The sequence below is a fragment of the Chelonoidis abingdonii genome, chromosome 20 (assembly GCF_003597395.2).
Source record: "Chelonoidis abingdonii isolate Lonesome George chromosome 20, CheloAbing_2.0, whole genome shotgun sequence".
Lineage (NCBI taxonomy): Eukaryota > Metazoa > Chordata > Testudines > Testudinidae > Chelonoidis > Chelonoidis abingdonii.
This window is the reverse complement of record NC_133788.1, coordinates 17,313,952-17,333,912: the sequence shown is the minus strand read 5'-3', so window position 1 is coordinate 17,333,912 and position 19,961 is coordinate 17,313,952. Positions and strand designations below refer to the sequence as shown.

The window sequence follows — 19,961 nt, the reverse complement described above, 5'->3', positions numbered from 1 at the left end:
CCTGTATAACGCTTCCCATAAAATCTTACACAATTCCCCCTATACTGAGCCCCAAAATTTGTATTTGAACAAAGTATATCTTCCAGAAAGGCCTCCAGTCTTGATTTAAGGACATGAAGAGATAGAGAATCCAACACTTCGTTTGATAGTTTGTTCCAGTGGTAAATCACTCTGTTTGTTAAAACTGTGCCTTTTATTTTTAAATTGAATTTGTGTGTCTTAACTTCCAGCCATTGGTTCTTGGCATGCCTTTTTCAGCTGTATTTAAGAGCCATTTGAGGGCTGGTATTTTCACCCTGTGAAGATACTCATACACTGTAATCATGAGAAGTAACTTGTGCCAAACAAGTAAAGCTGTCTGCCCCAAAATGGGTATCATCTAACAGCACAGAAGAATCGCACGCCGTGAAATATGGTAATCCAGGCTAGAATGCTTGAAGGAAGAGTTGGGGGATTCTTTAGGGGTTAGGAAAGTAGCTTGGACCACACTGAGTGAGAGGCTGTTCCAAACTTATGGAGGGGCAATAAAGCATGCCTGAAGTTTGGTGTGCAGATAGGAGAACAGCACTGTCGGAGTCTGAGCAGATGGAGGAAGACAAGGGGGTGGACGAAGAGTTCTGGAGAACTCTCAAGGTTTTCCTCCTTACTTTCAATTTTTTGCATGGAACAGAGGGAAAGCCACTCACCAGGAAGTCTATCTCTATATGTAAAGTGTTACTGCAGTGATAGCACTGTAGGATCTTAGCTTCGATACCATGAGAACAGAAGGTAATCTTTGCGGTTGCTTTCTTGAATGGATTAGTGAGCATTAAAGATACCATAGCACTAGCTGGAAGAGCAGAGGCACTGGCACCAGTGTCCTGGCCCAGTTTCAACTTGATGAATTGCTTGCTGCCTGCCTCTCTAAATCATCACTTCAGTTTCAACTGAATAGAGTGTCCTTTGTTCCTAAAAGCTATTGTAGAATGGCTCAGCCTGTAAATGAGGGACCCCATTGCAATGGATAAGGAAGTGCAGTGACTGGCTAAGGGAGTCGGTGTACACAACTTGCTGGGGGTAAAACTCCCTCGGGAGCCAGTGGGTCTCCGTGTACAGATAAGGCCCTGGAGCCAGATTGGATTTAACTGCTCTTAGTTGTTGACCAAATCTCTCCTGGCTGGGGCAGGGACCCAGGTGTTTGAGCGTAGCATGATGATGCAGACCCTCTGGGAGTTTTCTCTGAGGGTCTTGCTGGTAGTGCCGCTTGGCTTGGCGAGGGATGATTTCCAAAGCTATTGCTGACACTTATGTACCAGCCGGGCTCCCTTAGATGGCTCCCCAAACTCAGGGATGCCTCTCTCCTCAAGCTATTTCCCCCCTCCCCTCCTTTTGGGGGTAAAATTCCTGCCTTTTGATTGGTTCAAAATATCTGTGTCTCTTCCCCAGCCTTCATAGTCTATTTTCTGAAGGGGGGGGAGGGGGAATTTTGTTGCTATGACAATGAGTGTCTTCGCATGAACTCTTCCACCTGGAGTTACAACTCTGCAGAGATGAACTGGCAAGACTCACAAGCCAACTACATATATTATTATTTAGTATTAATTATTGACTCTTTTTTATCTTAGTGTTGTCCAGCTTGTGGATTAGATTCAGTGCTCGCATCAAGGAATCCACAGCTTGTTAGCCCTGCTTTCCAGGATGGTCTCCCATAGCCTATGATGGTCATCAAGAGGGCCATTAAACTGAAATAATCCACAGCTGACATTGGCTCTGTGTCTGATTTGATCTGTTTACCCCCAAATTTGGCTCAGCAGCCAGGTCAGGTTTGGAATGCAGAGATCCATGCCGGGCTGGAGTGTTTTAGGGGTGGATTTGCATAATTGGTTTTCTGCCTGATTCATGAAGGCCCCATATCATTCCTCTGTAGTTTGTCAGGTTTTTGTTAAAGCATAGGCTGAGACACAAAGCGGTGACCTGGATAGGGAACATTCCCAGAGTTCAGAGCTGTTATGATCCAAAAGTTTTGCTTTGTCACGTGTTAGAGGTCTAGGTCAGGTAAGAGGTTTGGACCTGGATTCAAACTTCCCCAGAGTTCACAAGGTTTGACTGAGGCACACCTGTACTATTGTTCCAACACCAGCTGTGCCAGCGCACTCAGCGGACCTGTTGTTCTACTGGTGCCTGAGTTCTCTAGATCCAGTGAGAGGTTGGGAGCGACTTTATACCACTCACTAGCAACTTCCTCTGATCACCTGATAGCAGTAGTGATGGATTCCAGATAGTCACTATTATGTGCGGACCTTCTGGGGTAGTGAATTCCTGGGGAACCTTACATTTTTATTAAACCACTTGTATATCCAAAAATAATCACAGTGCATGAGATACAAAACACAGCCTTAAATCTGAAGAAACCCAGCATTGTTTACAAATAACCTGTTTATGAACAATGGGTTGTGCATGCCGACTTAATCCAGTGCCTGTGATCAGTATGATATTCCAGATGCTTTGTGTCCCTGACTAGCACTTTCTTCTTCACTAGTTTTACCCTATGATGGCTGCTTTCTCACTGTACCTGTAGTAGGACCAGCAGGGGGCTTGCTTATTCTATTTGAATTCAGATAGCCATAAAAATGTAGACTGAGTGAATTACTATGTGCTATAGGGGAATGTTTCATGCAAAGAAGCAGCAGCAGGGAGTGGGGGAAGAAGCTAGCTGTGTTTGTAATATTCTATGCTGGCATTCGTAAAGTGTATAATCTCTGGGAGAAAGCCTAACCCTAAGTGTATGGCAGCCTCTCTATCTCTCTTCCGTGAGTGGTTCAGAGACTCCGGGTGCATGTAGTCAGAATTCCTGACATACAGAGCTCTCTGCTCTTGTTAAGAAAGGAAATTCTGCCAGGGATTCTGTTTCGGCATCCTCCAGCAGAAATTAGTCATTTTAAGATAATAACAATAATCCGATTAAAAATGTAGTTGAATTGTGTGGAATCTGAATTCCGTAAGCTTGATGGGGCTTGAGTATTCTTTCACAATAACCCTAGCCCGGTGGTGGTATAATGCTAGCAATGTGCCCACAGCATTACTAGATATAGAGCCCGACATTTAGAAAAAAAAAATGGGGGCTTAAAGTTAGGCTCCTAAATCCATTTTTAGGCACCTGCCTTGTAACGAAGTGGTCTGATTTTTGCCAGTGCTAAACTCCTATTGAACTCAGTGGAAGCTGCAGGGGGCTCAGCAGTATGGAAAATCCAGCCACTTATTTACATGCTTGTATATGGATTTAAGAACCCAACTTGGGCTCCCGTTTTTCTTTAAAAAAGATTGACAATATGGACAGAACTGGTTGTTGTTCATTTGCAACGTAAGGCCCCAATCCTGCAATCTGATCAACGTGGCTGGAGCCTTGTGGAATACCACTGAGCACAGAGTTCCAGCCACATGGATCCAGTTGCAAGACTGGGGTCTAAGCAAGACAGGCACAGAGCAGAGAGAGTTGTTGTAGGTAATTACTTTCTAGAACAGGGTTAGGAAAACTGGTGAGACCTGAAACTGCTCTTAGATGTGAGCTTATTGTTGGACTTATTAACCTTGTCTAATTTTGGTGTCAGAGATTGAGGATTGATTTTATGTTGTAGAATGGTAAAAACTATATAAAGATGTGTGTGTTTAAACAGCTGGCAGGGTGTCTTTTAGTTTGAGTTCCACTTTGTTTCTTTCAGTTCAGCTAATGTCTAAGCAGTAGCCTCTCTAAGTAAGTGACTGAAGTGCTGCTGGGCCACTGCTCCATTCCAGACTCTTTCAAGACCATTACTGTCCATATCAAATCCAGAAGCTTGCTGCAATGTCCACAGAAATGTAATTTGATTTGCCTTTGTCAACAGAATCTGTGGAAACCTCCCCTGCCTCAATAAATATCCCTGCAGGGAAGCACATGCTTTGTAAATAATTTTCATTGTAACCCCCTCCTGCTAGCAGGGTGGAGAGTTGAGAACATTCATCAAGTCACACATTAGGAAAATAATTTTCTTGTATGTAATTTGTGCAATAAATAAGGCCCATGATTTCTCGCTCCTGCAGCAAGGAAGTTTAAAGAGCTGTTTTTTCTGACGGCCAGTGTGTCTCATTTAACCCAAATCCTGCTTCAGAACCAATTCCTTCCTAAGGTCAATGGCTAAGTGGCTGGTGATTTTGGGTGCCTTACTTTTCAGGTGCCCAACTTACAAGGGCATGATTTATAGAGAGTGATCACTGGCAATTTAAGAACATAGAATGGCCATTTTGGGTCAGACCAATGGTCCACCTCTCCAGTATCCTGTCTTCTGACAGTGGCTGGAGACAGATGCTTCAGAGAGAATGAACAAAACAGAGTAATTTTTCACTGATCCATACCCTGTTGTCCAGTCCTAGCTTCTGGCAATCAGAGGCTTAGGGACTCCTGGAGCCTGGAGTTGTGTCCCTGCCCATCCTGTCTAATAGCCATTGATGGACCTATCCCCCAGGAATTTATCTAATTCTCTTTGGACCCAGTTATACTTGGCCTTCACAACATCCCCTGACAACAAGTTCCACAAGTTGACACAGCCCTTCATATCAAGGACCCACATTCATGACTCACATTTGAAAATCTTGCCCAATGAGACTATACCTAGGAGTAAGCAGGCTAAGTGGTAGCCAAGATTTGAGGAATATGCACCCTTCGCTTTTGCCCACATACATCTGGTGCAACGTCTAGTTCCTCCTTAACTCAAGAGGCTGGAGGATGTGCTTGTTCGTTTGTGAGCTGTGACTGAGACCACCTTCTGTGAGTGTGGCTTCCATCCCTTCTATGATCAGAATCATAAACTTCCTCACAGCTGAATCCTGAAAACTCCAGTTGTGGCTTGTGTTCAGAGTCTGCTCCCCTCTCTTTTGTCTGTCCCTCCTTCTCTCTTCCCAGACCTCCAGCATTACTGATTTGAACACCTGTAAATCCACAGGGGTCATTGGGCAGCTTGGTTGATTTTTAATCGTAATAATAAATATCAGTGAACCATTATCTGGAATGATTGCACCTTGCCAATGAGCGGCACAACCGAGGTGCCTTTCTCTGAGTCAGTGCTGCTAGCAGGGGAGGGATCCGTTCAGCTACATTTTAGACTCCAAAACGCGCTGCCATTATAACAGGAGGATTCTGCACACAGGCCCAAATCTTACTTGGTCTTCTGCAGCTGCAGTGGTCCCCAGATGCTATGGAAGTGTTGCGGTTTGGCGCCATCGTGATTAGAGGGGGCTGGGTTTGTGTATGCTGTGTAGGCTCCCTGCTGACTGGGGCACAATGGCTGCTACCACACTGAACTACTAGCCCTCGTCTTTCCTCAGGGTGGGGAGTTGAGCCTGGAGGATGCAGTAGCCACTGTTGAGCAGTGTGGCTGCTGCTCTGAGGCCTCAGAGAACGCTACCTTCCCCCTTACATCCCCCACAAAGTCCCTGCACACTGTCTGACCGTTCAGGCTGCACCCTGGAGACCAGGATTTGTGCCTTACTGAAAAGCTTGTTTACACGGGAAGCAGGATTTCCACCAGGCAGGAGCACTGCAGGCAAAGCCCTGCTCCATGTCCTGTTGGTAGGATTAGCAGCACCGTGATGTGCTTATTTACGGTATGTCGATAGGTCCATCAGTGGCAGTCACAGAGCGAGGCACAGCCCCCGCCCCAAGGAGCTCACTATATTGACTGTACATAGCAGATTATATAGGGGCTAATCCGCCACTAAAACAGGGAGTACATTCCAACCACAAATTTGTATTCATGCATGTAGGAGCCATTCAATGGGATCTCAACACTTCCTCTGATCTGCTGCTTTTCAAAGATTTGGGCTAATGCTTTATCTGGTAGTTTGATTTCCTTTTTCCCCCTCCCCTCAGCGCAATTTCCATCCCCCCTTTTCACTGTAATCTGCAGGGAACAGGTGAGACCAACCATTATTCATTTATCTTCTACCACTCGAACTGGGCCTTAACTTTTTGCCCCTCTTCTTTCACACTCCCGTCTCTGTGTATTTTCCCAATCAACACTCCTGAGCAAAATCAAGTGCGTATAAAACAACAAGGAATTGTTTTTCTTGGGGCCTGATCCAAAGCCCATTGACTTCAGTGGATTTTGGATCAGGCCCTGGGTAGGCATTGCCAGCCTGAGTTTATGCCTTCAGAAGTCACCTTCAGTGCTTTCCTCTCCCTCAGGGTGCTTCCAAGCAGCAGTGAGCAAGCACATGACTGAACCTATAAGACAGAGTTTGACTTTTCGGAAGGGAGCCTGGAGGGCACCGAATAATTTTGGAATCTAACCAGCTGCATCTCAAATGCCTGGATTACACTTATGTTTGTCCTTATCAATCCCCCCAAGCACTTGAAAGCTGGGTGTAGACTCCCCCAGTGCATCAGTGTATGAGAAATAGCTGCTTTTTCCTAGTAGAAATATAAAATTTCTATTTTTATATATAGACTGTTTTTTATGGATGGCATGTTCCTATCCCCAGGCATTTTGCATTGGAATTCAGCTCATTGCAAGCCTATTACATGTTCACTAACTATAAACCATCTGATTTATATTCATTAACCAGTACTAGACAGCAGTAGGGGCATAACTTTAGCACTTGACATGCCCCAGTCGAAGGGTGAACTAAATTTGAGTTAATTAAGGTGCTGTAATTGTTGTCCAGTACAAGTGTCTTCAGGGCATTGGCTTTGTAAATAATTTTTCTCCCCAATCTCTCCTGCGCTCTGGGTTGCTAGTCTGCAACTTTGCTCAAGTCATAAACTAGGGAATCAACTTGCTGCATTTACTTGTAAAGAGAACAAGGCATCCTTCTTGCTGGAGACAGCAATGACCTTATTGACTCGTGAACTGCAAACAAATTCGGGAGGGGAGAAATTACCCCAAAAGTAACACAAAATTGTAAGGATTCAGGTTATGAGAAGGAAGTTTTGAAGGCCTACACAAGGGTTTACTAATTCTTCCAGAGTGCCGCTGTGAGGTTTGGTTCAGATAAACATTCAGCGTTCCTGACATCCTTAGCTGAAGTTCACCAAAATAACTTCATCAAGAAATCGGTCTGAAAAGCTCAGGATAACAGGCTTTCTCATAAGATTCTCAATATTTCCTGTTTCTGGAAATGCCTAAGATGGCTCCAAACCAAAACCCTGGATCTGCACATCCCTAAACTTTGGTGTGATGTTCAAAATCCAAACTCCAATTTGTATTCCACAAATGACTCTTATCTTTATAGTGGACTGGGTCCAGTTACCCCTGATCTTCCTATTCAAAATCCAGATGCATATTTATAGCTTTAATCTCTCTCCAGTTGAAATCAGCAATTACAGAAGCACCCACAAGGGATGACTGGCTTCAAAACAGAGATCTAAGGAGAGCCACCTGGCCCCACCCCAAATACAGAATGAGACAGCCAAGGCACTGGACATTTTGCAAACCAGACAGGGAGTTTTGAAATGGAGTGGATGGATGATGGGCAGTGGTGCGCATTGCTTGGCAGGAGCAGGAGCATAGTGAAGAGGAGCCCCAACAATTGGAGATGCATGATGCTCCAAGGGGAAGAGGGCATGGAAGACGTGGAAGGTGGTACTTATATGGCCACAGTAACTGAACACCTCAAAATTTTCAGTGTATTTATCCTCTCGGCTAGGGCAGTGCTGTTATCCCCATTCTAAAGAGGGGGTCTCAGGCACAGAGAGACAAATGCACAGATTTTGGAGGCATTTAGGCATTGCTGTGCTCAGCATTGCAATGCCTAATGGATTTAGGAGCCTACATCTCATTTTCAAAAGTAAGCTAGGCAATGGAATTTAGGCCCCCAGGGGCCTTTAGAAACTGAGATAGGTTCCTAAATCAGTTAGGGTACATCTAAACTACCCACCGGATCAGTGGATAGCGATCGATTTATCCTGTGTAGTGTAGACGCGATAAATCGATCCCCGATCACTCTCCTGTCGACTCCTGAACTCCAGCTCGGCAACAGGCGGAAGCAAAGTCAACGGGGGAGCCACGGCAGTTGACCCTGCACCATGAGGACGCGAGGTAAGTCGAACCAAGATACGTCAACTTCAACTACGCTATTCTCATAGCTGAAGTTGCGTATATTAGGTCGATTCCCGCCCCACACACCCTGCAGTGTAGACCAGGCCTTAGATGTTGCTGTCTTCAGTATTACAATGCCTAAATATCTTTTAAAAAAGGGAGTCTAGATGATTAGCCAAAGAGCAAACAGGAAGTCTGTGCCAGAGCAGGAACTGAATCCAGGTCTACCCAATGCCAAGTTAGTGCCCAAACCACTGGATCATCACCCTGCCCCGTGGCTGACTTGTCAGAAAAGAAAGAGCGGAAATAAGGATGAGGATAGAGACAATGGACTATGCAATTTCTTTGCTTGAGAGCTAAGTTAGGACCTGAGTTAATGACTTACAAGTGGCCTGAGGGCTGTTGGACTCATGTTTGTGGATGGGTGTATCCCTCCTCTATTTATGCGCTGTCTACCCTCTTTCTCATAATACAGTTGATGAGCAACCAATCTGTAAGTAAACAGGGCACACAGGTCTAATGGTGTTTGCGTGCAAAAGATGCGCTGAGAGATGCCCCACAGAGTGTGGGGGGTTAGGAGGGGCAGCTAATCGACCCAAAGTGAACAGTTCATAATGAGAAGAATAGTGATCCTTGTGAGCAAACTAAAAATCCCTGCTGCTCTTGAATCTGTGCACACCAACTGTGGAGTGGTAATTAGGAGGGAGTCTGGATGTGGAATTGAAAGTGTAATTATGAAGAACTGCTAGATATTACAGTAGCATCATGTTTAATGCTATTCTCCCACCCCCCACTTTTTACCCCCTGCCCCTTTGAGTAATCACTGTTTTTTCAGAAGTTTAAATTCGGAGGAAAATATTTGGAATTATCTGGGGTGTTTTGTGGCTTTCCTTTTTACGCTGAGGCGTTTTGAAGTTGAAATAGAAAATGGTTTATTAGACTGTACATGGAAATGAATGCATGGCAGGGCTGAGAGGGACTGATTTTCAATTAAAAGGCTTGCAGCATGGCAGGCTTTGTTATCTCTTGCATTGTATCCTTACCACGCTTTGTGGACAAATGCAGTTTTTACTTGAAGGCTGCTGAAAGTGCGTGTGAGAGGAGGGGCAGAGGGATGTGGGGAATGGAGAAAATGGTGGGCTGGAATGTCCGATCGATATGTTGATCTGCTGCTCTCTCTCTGTCCCGTAGATGTGTCGTCACTCTCATAATGAAGCTATCACAGATCTATTCAATTAGAACATTGGGCACCAATTCCATCTTGAGGCGAGATTCTGCGCCGTGCCTCTTGGCGGCTCAGCCCAGGGAGGAAAGGGGATTTGTGAGTTAACTTCTGCCTCTTTCTCATTCCTTATTTGGTTCTATTCCTTAGTTTATCTTTTCTCTCTGATTTTTGGTTTTTCGTTCTGTTTGTGCAATGCCTATCCCCGTGGGGTCCTGGGCCACAACTGGGACTCCTAGGTGCTATGATAATATAAAGATGAAATATGTATCTTTTTCTCCATATGTCTTTTCCCCTCCCTCTTTCTCTCACTGTCCCTGTCCCTTCTTACCTCATTTTGTTACTTCCTTTTCAGTTTTTCTCCTTTTCCTCTCATTGTCCTTTTATCTGACCTGTCCTTGGGCCACTGACTGGCATTAAAGCTGTCATGACAGTCAGCTAAAACTCTTTCCATGGGAGGGATTGCCCATCACTAATAGAGAAGACATTCCAAAAGGCTATATATCCTCTTCAGTCCATGACAGGCATCTCCTTGATGTCAAAGGAAGCAGCGTGTTAGGATCCAGGGCCTAGGTTTGAAGATGCAGAGCAACTGGGCTAGAATTATACATGTCTGAGGGGAGAAAGCTCAGGTAGAGTCTTATACAGTAGATGTGATCAGTGGTGAACAGGGCTTTTTATATTTTTTTTTTTTTTTTTTTTAGCACCATTTGGACTAATATGCCTTTTTAAAGTTAGGATCTTGCCATTGTTTTGTACATATGTTTGTTTTTAAAATGCTTCTTAGCACAGCAATAGATTCCCTGTAACCTCTTGCTATGTTAAAGGGCTCTTGATTGTTTCCAAACAGGCTAGAATACACTCTAGGAACCATGGATGTAGGAATCAGAAGTTCTATTCTGACACTTTCACGTGACTTCAGGCAAATCACTTAGGGTACATCTTCACTGCAATACAAGACCCATGGCCCAGCTGCAGCTGGCCTGGGTCAGCTGATTCGGGTGCCAATTTTGGGGCTATAAACTACAGTGTAGCCATTCAGGCTAAGGCTGGAGCCTGGGTTTTGGGACCCTCCCGAGCCCAAACATCTACACTGTAATTGTATACCCCTGCAGCCCTGGCGCCATGAACCCCAGCCAGCTAATGCTAGGCAGTCATGAGTCTTTTGTTGCCGTGTAGTCGTGCCCTTAGTCTTTTTGTGCTTTCGTTTCCCTGCAAAAATGTTCTGAAGCAATTAAGATGGGTTGCTCTGAGACCTAAGTGCTTCTCAGTCCTCACAAGAAAGATGCAGTCGAGGTGCAAATCGTTGCCATAAACAGTGGAAGGCTGGAAGATGTTTGGAAGAGTGATAGTTGCATTTGTTTGTTTTTTGCAACTGAATCAGCAGCGTAAATTAGCTGACCTCTAAGGCCTTGGATCAACTTTCAAAAGTGCATTTTTGGAAACGCTCTCTCTTGTGTAGACTAGGATTTTAGGTGTGATCTTAGCACGTGTTGGCTAACTGTGCTAATTATCATTATCATTATGGTTTAAAAGTGCAGCCTCTGACGTGCTAAACTAGTCAAGTTAAAAGTGTGGTTCCCCACTAGACTTTACTCTTGGCCAATTTAGCACATGGTCACTGCCTTGTCTGGACTAGACTTTTTTTTAAAGGACTATTTAACGCATGTGAGTAAACGTGTACCAACATCACACCTTAAACCCTAGTCTAGTCATGGCTCCAATGAATGCCCACAAACATCTCTACAGTGCATAGAGGATTGCTGAAGCTTTGTTAGAAAAGGAAGCGCACAAAAGCGGTCTCTGTGTTGATCTCACACCTCTGTTTGCCTGGTCACGTTTGCTATTGATCTGACAGCTCCTTTCCAGATCTGCCTTGGCAATAGACACATGCCAGGCTCTCATAGTTCCTGTTCATGTCCGCTTATTAATATAAAGATTCCACTTCACACTCACTGGAGTAAGCCTTGCATGATGCCTGTGACAGGTTTTGCAGTAATTCAGTTGTAGCGCCAATCTAATGCTAGATCTCTCCGCTATGGCTACCCCTCTAGCCTTTTCCAATTTTTCACTACAACAGTCATGAATAAATCACCAAAACACATCATACTGCTGGAAATAGAAATACCAGTGATAGGGCCCACTTCAGTAGTCAAGGAGCATCATCCTTGTACAACAAGCCAGGAGTGCTCTCTGCTCTCTCGTCATTGGCCGCACATCATCCAGCCTGCCTTGTCATCAAAAGGTCCCAAAATGACTGCAAACCACCAGTGTGCAACCTGAATATCCCTTGCTTTTAAATGTAGAGTGCGCTCTACATACCTTCCAGCTCAGAAGGGAGGCAATTTGACTGAATATGCTGCAAGATGAGGCACCAGCAGCGTCCCAACACATGAGGCAAGGGCTCTTGTGTATGCTAGAGATGAGCCCTCTTCATTTTCACTAATGGTTACTTGATAATAGAAAAAGCAACAATATTTGCTCTGCTAGTTGTTTCTTCCGCCACAACCAAACTGCAAGAATCAAGCAAAGGCCTGTAAGCTTTTATTACTTACACCCAGTGTGTTACCATAACCAACTGTCCATAGTCCCATATAACCCTGATTAGTGTGCTCTGAATGCCTCTGCCCAGTCTTGCATCTGGAGACTGAAGCCATATAGGGTGGCTACAAAGGCTCTTCCTACCCTCCATGTGGTTAAAAGGCTACAGCCTACTTTCATTGCTAAACGTAGGAGGTGGGGGAATGCACTCCACTGCCTGAGTGGTCATCAGACAGAAGGACCTTAGTTTTCCATTAACATCTACTTTGGTGGCTACTTGGCTTTGGATTCAAACTTTACCATGATTGGATGCTGCTGGTGTCCCCCAGCCCTCATCCTCTGATATGTACCATGTTCTTTCCTCGCCACCTTCTTTGTTGGTTTTGACGTTGTCTTTATGGCTCTATATCTAGATTTCCTTCTTAAAAACCAAGGAGAGAGGGAGAGAAGTGGTGTTTGGTGAGGGAGGTGGGATTGTATTGAACAAGAGGCAACTGAGTGATAAGGTGGGAGTTTGTGGCTTACGTTGTTGAGGGACGGAGAGAGACTGTGTGTGTACAGATCCATCTTAACTCCTTTCTTGTATTATGTTGGTTCAACTGGACATATAGGTATCATTTAGTCCTGGAGTATTCTAAAAGCACTGCATCTTCTCCCAGAAAGGGGTGCCACTGGAGTCATTACAGCAGATGATGGAGAGCCAGGTCTCCTGGGTTTTATCTCTAACTCAGCTACTGATTTCTGGGTGCCTTTTCCATATGCTGTTAACTGCACAAAAAGCTAGCATGTAGTTGCCTATCTGCTTGATGTGCATGCACAGGTGTTTAAACACTCTCTTACTCCCACAACTAATTTTTGCATCAGCAGAATTATGCTCACAAGATTGAAGGATGCTTTTAAAAATTAGACCCTTGGAGTGAAATCCTGGACACATTCACATGATCAGGAGTCTTGCCACTGACTTCACTGGAGCCAGGATGTTGCCCCTTCTCTCTAGGGCAGGGGTCGGCAACCTCTGGCATGTGGCTCGCCAGGGTAAGTGCCTTGGCTGGCCAGGCCAGTTTATTTACCTGCTGCAACCACAGATTCGGCCGATCGTGGCTCCCACTGGTCGCGGTTCGCTGCTCCAGGCCGATGGGGCTGCGGGAAGCGGCGTGGGCTGAGAGATGTGCTTCCAGCAACTTCCATTGGCCTGGAGCAGCAAACCACAGCCAGTGAGAGCAGCGATCGGCTGAACCTGCGGACGTGGCAGGTAAATAACCTGGCCCAGCCAGCCTGGGCGCTTACCCTGGCGAGCCACATGCCAGAGGTTGCCAACCCCTGTTCTAGGCCTTGGTTTACCCATTTGGAAAATGGGGATCCTAGTGCCTGTCTCACAACAGTGTTGTGAGGCTGGATTATTGTGAAGCCAAGAAGTTTGGCTCAAAGGATACAAATAACTATCATTCAAATCAGTGAGGTCAGAAACTCAGCTAGAATTAACAACAAAAATCTAAGCACAACTCCCCTCCTCCAAATAAAATAAATCAGTTTTTTACTTTAAAATTAGCCGTCTTAATTTGGACATCAATTTTATTTCTGGATGGCTTGTCCATTTTACAATTTAGTTTATTTTATCTTTATTATTATATTAAGCCCCCTGCTAATAAAATGTCAAATTAAAAAAAATTAGGATCATTGAAACTGCAGAAAACCAATAAAATAAAACCTTACAAGAGAGGCTAAAGAAAATTTCCATCATTCTCTCCTTAACCGAAATCAAAATTAGAATGTTGTTAGAAATTTCATTAGGATGGAGCAGATTGGTAATGAAATTACATTCCAGCTTTCTGTATACTCAATGTGTTAAGTAGGTTTGATCAATGATGTTCACACAATTAATTTTGTTGATTGCTGAGGATTAGTTTATTGGCAGTCGTATTTCACACTCATGTGGGTTGTGGGTTTTTTTTGTTTTGTTTCCAAGATGAATTCTACATGATTCGAGTCATACGACAGAGAAGCAGGACTGAAGTCCAGTTATCCAAGCAATCTCCATCAGACCTTGACTGATACCAAGGTGAGGATGTTATTGTCTAAGGACCAACTGAGAACCGTGCCCCAATGCACCAGACATTGTAGTACACAGTCCCTGCCCTGAAGAACTTACAGTGTAAGTAAACAAGACAGACATGAGATACGAGAAAGCTGGCTGACATTTAAACCCAGTGGTGATTGTACAGATAAATTCCTTCACCCCATGCAAGAAACATATAACTTTTGGCCATGGACTCCAACTGTTCTGTTCTATCTATATGGCTCTCATCTCTGTAGTACCCAGGTATCTCACAATCATTAAAGAGTTTTATCCTCCCAACGCAAGGTAGAGAAGTGTTGTCATTCACAGAGGGGAATTCAGGTACGAGGTAGATTAAGTGACTTGCCCATGATCATGTAGGAAGTCTGTAACAGAGCTGGGATTTGAACCCAATTCTTCTGAGTCCCTAGCCACTGGGCCATCTTTCCTGCTCCTGTGTAGGAAGTGCTGTGTCTGTGTTTTGGGGGAAAAAGCTCTATTTCTTGCACTTTCTCCTATCTTTTCTTGTGGCTGGTTGGCACTGGACTAGCAGATCTTGATTCACTTCCTGGTTCTGTCACTGACTAGCTCTGTGACCGCAGGCAAGTCACTTAATTTTTCTGAGTCTGTTCCCCAAAATCACAGTAAATGATGACAGTGCTTCTCCATCTTAAAGGGGTGCAACGGGGATACGTTCATTAATGTATGTGTGGCCCTGTGAAACTATGGTGATGGGTGTATGGGCAGATGGAAAGATAAATCTACAGCATGAGATAGCATCAGTGGTAGGCGGATTATGTGGCCTCAGTCACTTTGCCTTTCCATGAAATCCCATGTGCCCTGTCCCAACTTATTTTGGTATTGATGGGCACATTTCATACAGTGTGCTGCGTTTATGTAGTGTGAGTACTCCCCATTATTGAGGTCGATGGGAGTCATGCTGTTAAACCCACAGCACAGCTCTCTAATCTTGGCCCTGGAGTGTCCAGATTTGCTTGGATTTTTTGAACTAGTAGAAGGCCCCAATTTGTCACTGATACTTTGTCCCCACACTGCTGGGTCATCCTGGTCCGGCAGCATAACATTTGCTGCTGTTGTTACCACTCTGCCGCCAGTGATCCATAACTGGACATACTTAGATGTTTCTCTTTAACTGTTGGCCTTCTGCCCCTCTCCCCCTTTGCCCCCACCCCCGTGGCATGGACCATTCATGTATAGGGAATGTTCCATAATTAGTGGGACTTCAGGATGGGAAAATGCCATTATTCCTGCCTAATAGCAGGAGCGAGGCCTTCGAAGGGACCTCAGTTTGTGCTGAAGTATCTCCCTGCATACTATGGCAGAGTCTCCAAGCCATATAATTTCAAGGGGAATTGAGCACCTAAAATCCTTTGGACATCTTTGAAAATCTCACCCTCCCATTCCTCTCCCTGCACCAACCCCCATTTTCTGGTCATGAAATAGAGACAGGAGGAGTGGTCATTCAAGAGGGATTGAGATTTACTTCCACACACTGCAACTGGTGGTAGACACATTTTGCTGGAGCCCAACAATCTTCCATCCCCTACCAGCACTATAGGAGCAAGGTCATAGTGGTTGTGGGTTTGTCTAGGGGTAGCCCTAATGTCCAGTGAAAGCCAAGCAGAGTGCATATTTCACCCTCCCAGCATTGTTGCTAGGTCACGAGATGACATTCCATCTTTGTAAAGGAATGAATAATAAACAGTCAGTGTCATCACTGCTACTACTGTTTTCATGACAATCTTATTCCATGCAGAGCCTGGGGCTGGAATATGTGTAAAGTATCAGCATCAGTAGAGCGCTCTGCCTGGGCCTCCCAACTCACAAGATATTTGAAGGATTTAAAAAAAAAAGAAAGGGTGGAAGGGGGTAGAAATTAAACAGCATTTTGATCTCTGGAGGAGAGGAAAAAGCTCCCATTATACCATACAGATGTAAAAGAAAATTAATCTTTGAAGGAGTCTTTAAACCTTATGTTAAGAGAAATGCCTGGAATTAAGTTCCTAAAAAGCTACAAAAGCTGAACGAAATATTATCAGGGCTTGAAATGAGATTTTTTTCTTTTTTTCAGGCAGCGATCTACTGATGGATTAGCTGGAAATCAGCAGTAAGTGATCTGTGCTTTTTTTTTTTTTAAGAAATATGCATTTGTTGAAGTTTAAATTGCAGGCAGAAACTGGCTTTGTGGATCAGGCCTGTATGTCTCAGAATTGATATTGAATTTCAGTTTTGTTTTACTGTGAGTTATCTTCCTGCAAGCCATGGCTACGATTTTCCCAGAGAAATCTGAGGACAGTTTCAGCTGAGCTCAGGCTGAAAAGGAAAAACCCCTCTTGTTCTTGGAGTGGATCCTAATGGTCAAAATCATCAGATGGGTCTGATTGTTAGAAATGAGACATCTCATCTCTCAGAAGTCAAGTAATTTAAAAAAGAAAAAGAATATGCTGCCTTTTCTTTTTTTTTTTTTTGCTAAAAGTGTAGCAAAGTTTTTTATCAAGATGCCATTTATCAGCGCAGCGACCACCCGCCTAACAGTAGGCATCCTGCCAATCATTTTATGGAAACAGGCAAGGACTTTAATGTTTGGATGCCCATCTGAATCAGCTCTTGTTCATGTCAGCAGATCTGATGTGAAAGCAAAGGTGCCCCTATGCCGTGTAGTTACCATCAAAAGTAAGTGTCAGCATTTTAAGGCAAGGAACACAATGCGACTGATAGCCAATGTCACTGGTTTAACCTTTTTCAAAGACATTATATCCTGCGGTCTTTTCCTATTTCTTGTCTCTTTGGGATTTGTTATGCTGGAAATGCTCGTTCAAATAATTATCGGTGCACCTGTATACATTACTAGCAGTCCCTCTTAGTCTATTCCACGGATCTGACATATTCCTTAGTTTGGGAGCTAATGTAGTCTTTTAAAACATTATTTTGAAATAGTGACTTTACAGGTTCAGTCCAGCCTATAGCAGCCCTAGATTCACACACAGCCTGGTGTGTTACTTTCATAGATTTCATATAGATTCCAATGCCAGAAGGGACCACTGTGATCTTCTAGTCTGACCTCCTAGGGTGACCAAATGTCCCGATTTTATAGGGACAGTCCTGATTTTTGGGTCTTTTTCTTGTATAGACTCCTATTACCCCCCAGCCTCATCTCGATTTTTCACACTTGCTGTCTGGTCACCCTAGTAGACCTCCTGTATAACACAGGCCAGAGACCTTCCACACACACACATTCCTATGGCTTATTTTTAGAAAAAAATGCAACCTTGATTTTAAAATTTCCGGCGATGGAGAATCCAGCATGACACTTGATAAATTCTTCCAGTGGTTCATTACTCTGTGTTTAAAAATGTACACCTTATTTCCAGTCTGAATTTGTCTAGTTTTAGGTTCCAGCCACGAGTTGCGTTCTGCCTTTCTCTGCTAGATTGAAGAGCCCATTATCAAATATTTGTTCCCTATGCGGGTACTTACCGACGGTAATGAAGTCACTCCTTAACCTTCTCTTTGTTAAGAAAAATAGATTGAGCTCCTTGAGTTTATTACTATAGGGCATGCTTTCTAATGTTTTAATCATTCTCATGGCTCTTCTCTGAACCGTCTCCAATTTATCAACATTCTTCTTGAATTGTGGGCACCAGAACTGGACACAGGATTGCAGTAGCAGTTGCACTAGTGCTAAAATGACCTCTCTACACTTGATCAAGATGCTCTTGTTTATGCATCCCAAAGATTGCAGTCGTCCCTTTTGTCCACAGTGTCATGCTGGGAGTTTACATTCAACTGATTGTCCACCACAACCCTCAAATCTTTATCATAGTCACTGCTTCCCGGGATAGAGTCCCCCATCCTGTAAGCATGGCCAACATTCTTTGTTCCTCGATGATATGTGTACATTCAGTGGCATTAAAATGCACATTGTTTGCTTGCAGCCAACCTACCAAGCAATCCAGATCATCCTGTCCCCTTCATTATTTACCACTCCTCCAATTTTTATATCATCTCAAACTTTATCAGCAATGATTTAAAAAATGCTAAATAGTGTAGGGCCAGGACCAGATCCCTGTTGGATCCCACTAGAAACACACCTGCTCAAATGATGGTTCCCCATTTGTAACTATATTTTGAGACTTATTTATCCATCCGCTTTCCATCCATTTAATGGGCACCATGTTAATATTATATTTTTCTAGCTTTTTAATCTAAATGTTGTGTAGCACCAAGTCCTATGCCTTGTAGGAGTCTAAATATATTAGATCAACACTATTACCTTTATCAACCAAACTTGTAATCTCATCAGAAAAAGATATCAAGTTAGTTTGACGGGATCTGTTTTCCATAAGCCCATGTTTATGCATGCTTACATGTTTCAGACACACTGGACTTGTCTGGACAATGATGTTTTGCTAGCTATGTGGAACTTTTCTGTGGCAGGTTTTTTTTATTTCAGAGTTGAGATGGTAGACCTCAATTTTTATATATCATGATGACAGCTGCTGGTTCAGTCTTCATGTATGCTTTTAGATTATCAAGGACACCTAGCTTGTGGAATGGGTACTTCTCTAGTCTATACACAACCTGAATAAAGACGTGTTTGGGAAAGCTGATTACATCACCTACGGTCTTGACTTTAGTGGGACTACTCACATGTGTAAAGGTCAGCACAAAGAGTGCTCTGTTGAATCGGGGGCTAAGCAAGTAACTTTTGTATAATAATCAGGTAGAAGCAAGTTACAATCAAACTGGTTTGAGTCCTACTTGGTATATCCAAAGCGTGAGGGGGAAATGGTTAGCATTCTTGTAGTTCAGGACTGTTAATTTGAACGTATAAACTGGGTGTGCAAATGGACTTAAGTTAGTCAGCCATGAACATCTAACCAACCCATTTTTTTCTCTTTTTTCAATGCTACCAAAAAAAAAATTACTCACCTATCCAATAGGAAACTGATATTTTGGCTGCTGAACTCACTTTTGTCTATTGGTTGTTTTACAAATAGATTGATTGACAGTAATGAATATTTTTATCATTATCAATATATGTGAACTTTCCATTCACTAGTTGTGACCTTTAAAAGATCCATTTGTTTTGGGGAAACCTCTTATTGTTATCTGCATCGTTATTTTGTTTAAAATCCCAAAATAGTAACCGTTCATTACAAAATCATGACCGGCCCATTTCTTTTCCTGGGAGATTTTTGAAGGATTGGGATGGTGCTTGAAAGGTCATCTTTAGAAAGGATGGGGTAGTCTTCCTCATTTTTTCCCCTTTTGCTGCATAACCTAATTGGCTTCTGCAGTATACACTAGAAAAGGTTGCTGATTTTGTTGTCTCAGTGATTTTTGCTTTTAAATTATAGTTAAGGACCACTAGAGTTTGAGATGAACATTTTTTTTTTCTTTACATGGTATGAGGCCCTGATTCATCAATCCGTCTCTGTTCGGCAAGTGCTTACCCCATTAACCTTGATGGGGCTGAAGCATATGCTTAAAGCTAAGCAGCTGTTCAAGTGCTTTGCTAAATAGGAATGAAATTAATTGTATACTTACCTGCTGTGCTGAATTGGAGCCTATATAAATGAATGTATAGTTAACATCGGCTGATGACTGCACCTACATAAAATGGAACAGGAACATCACAGTGTTTGGACTTGATCTGAAGTATAAGTCACTCTATCTTGGGTTTAATTTCCCACCTGCTAAAATCTTACTTGTGAGTTAATTATAGATAAGTAGGTAATTTGTACTACTGCTTTGTACTTGTATATCACAGATTTATGTATTTATTTATGCGTTTATATTTTGATTTCCTCCACCCCCAAAAAGGGGAGAACTAACAAGTAAAAAGGGACAAAAAACAAATGGGGCAGGGAGGAAAAAGGAGACCAACATTGCGGTTTCCGTCAGCTAGGAATTAGACCTTCCCTAATTTAGATTGCCTGTTCCAGCCCTGAAACAAAGGTTTGTGTTTATCCTTGAACCCGCCCTAGCCAACAGAGGAAGTGCTTTGCAAAACATTAAAAACTCTACTATGTTTAAGGCTGATTCAACAGAAAATTATATTTTGTTCACA

General features: G+C 43.4%; 1 long non-coding RNA gene across 1 annotated transcript in view; it reads left to right on the top strand.

Moving 5' to 3' along the window:
- Positions 1-13,793: 13,793 nt before the first annotated feature.
- Positions 13,794-19,961, top strand: part of LOC142047981 (uncharacterized) — a 99,833-nt gene continuing 93,665 nt past the window's right edge. The window contains exons 1-2 of the long non-coding RNA XR_012657324.1: positions 13,794-13,963; positions 15,960-15,995. This is a non-coding gene — a long non-coding RNA (uncharacterized LOC142047981). The remainder of the gene's footprint in view (positions 13,964-15,959; positions 15,996-19,961) is intronic.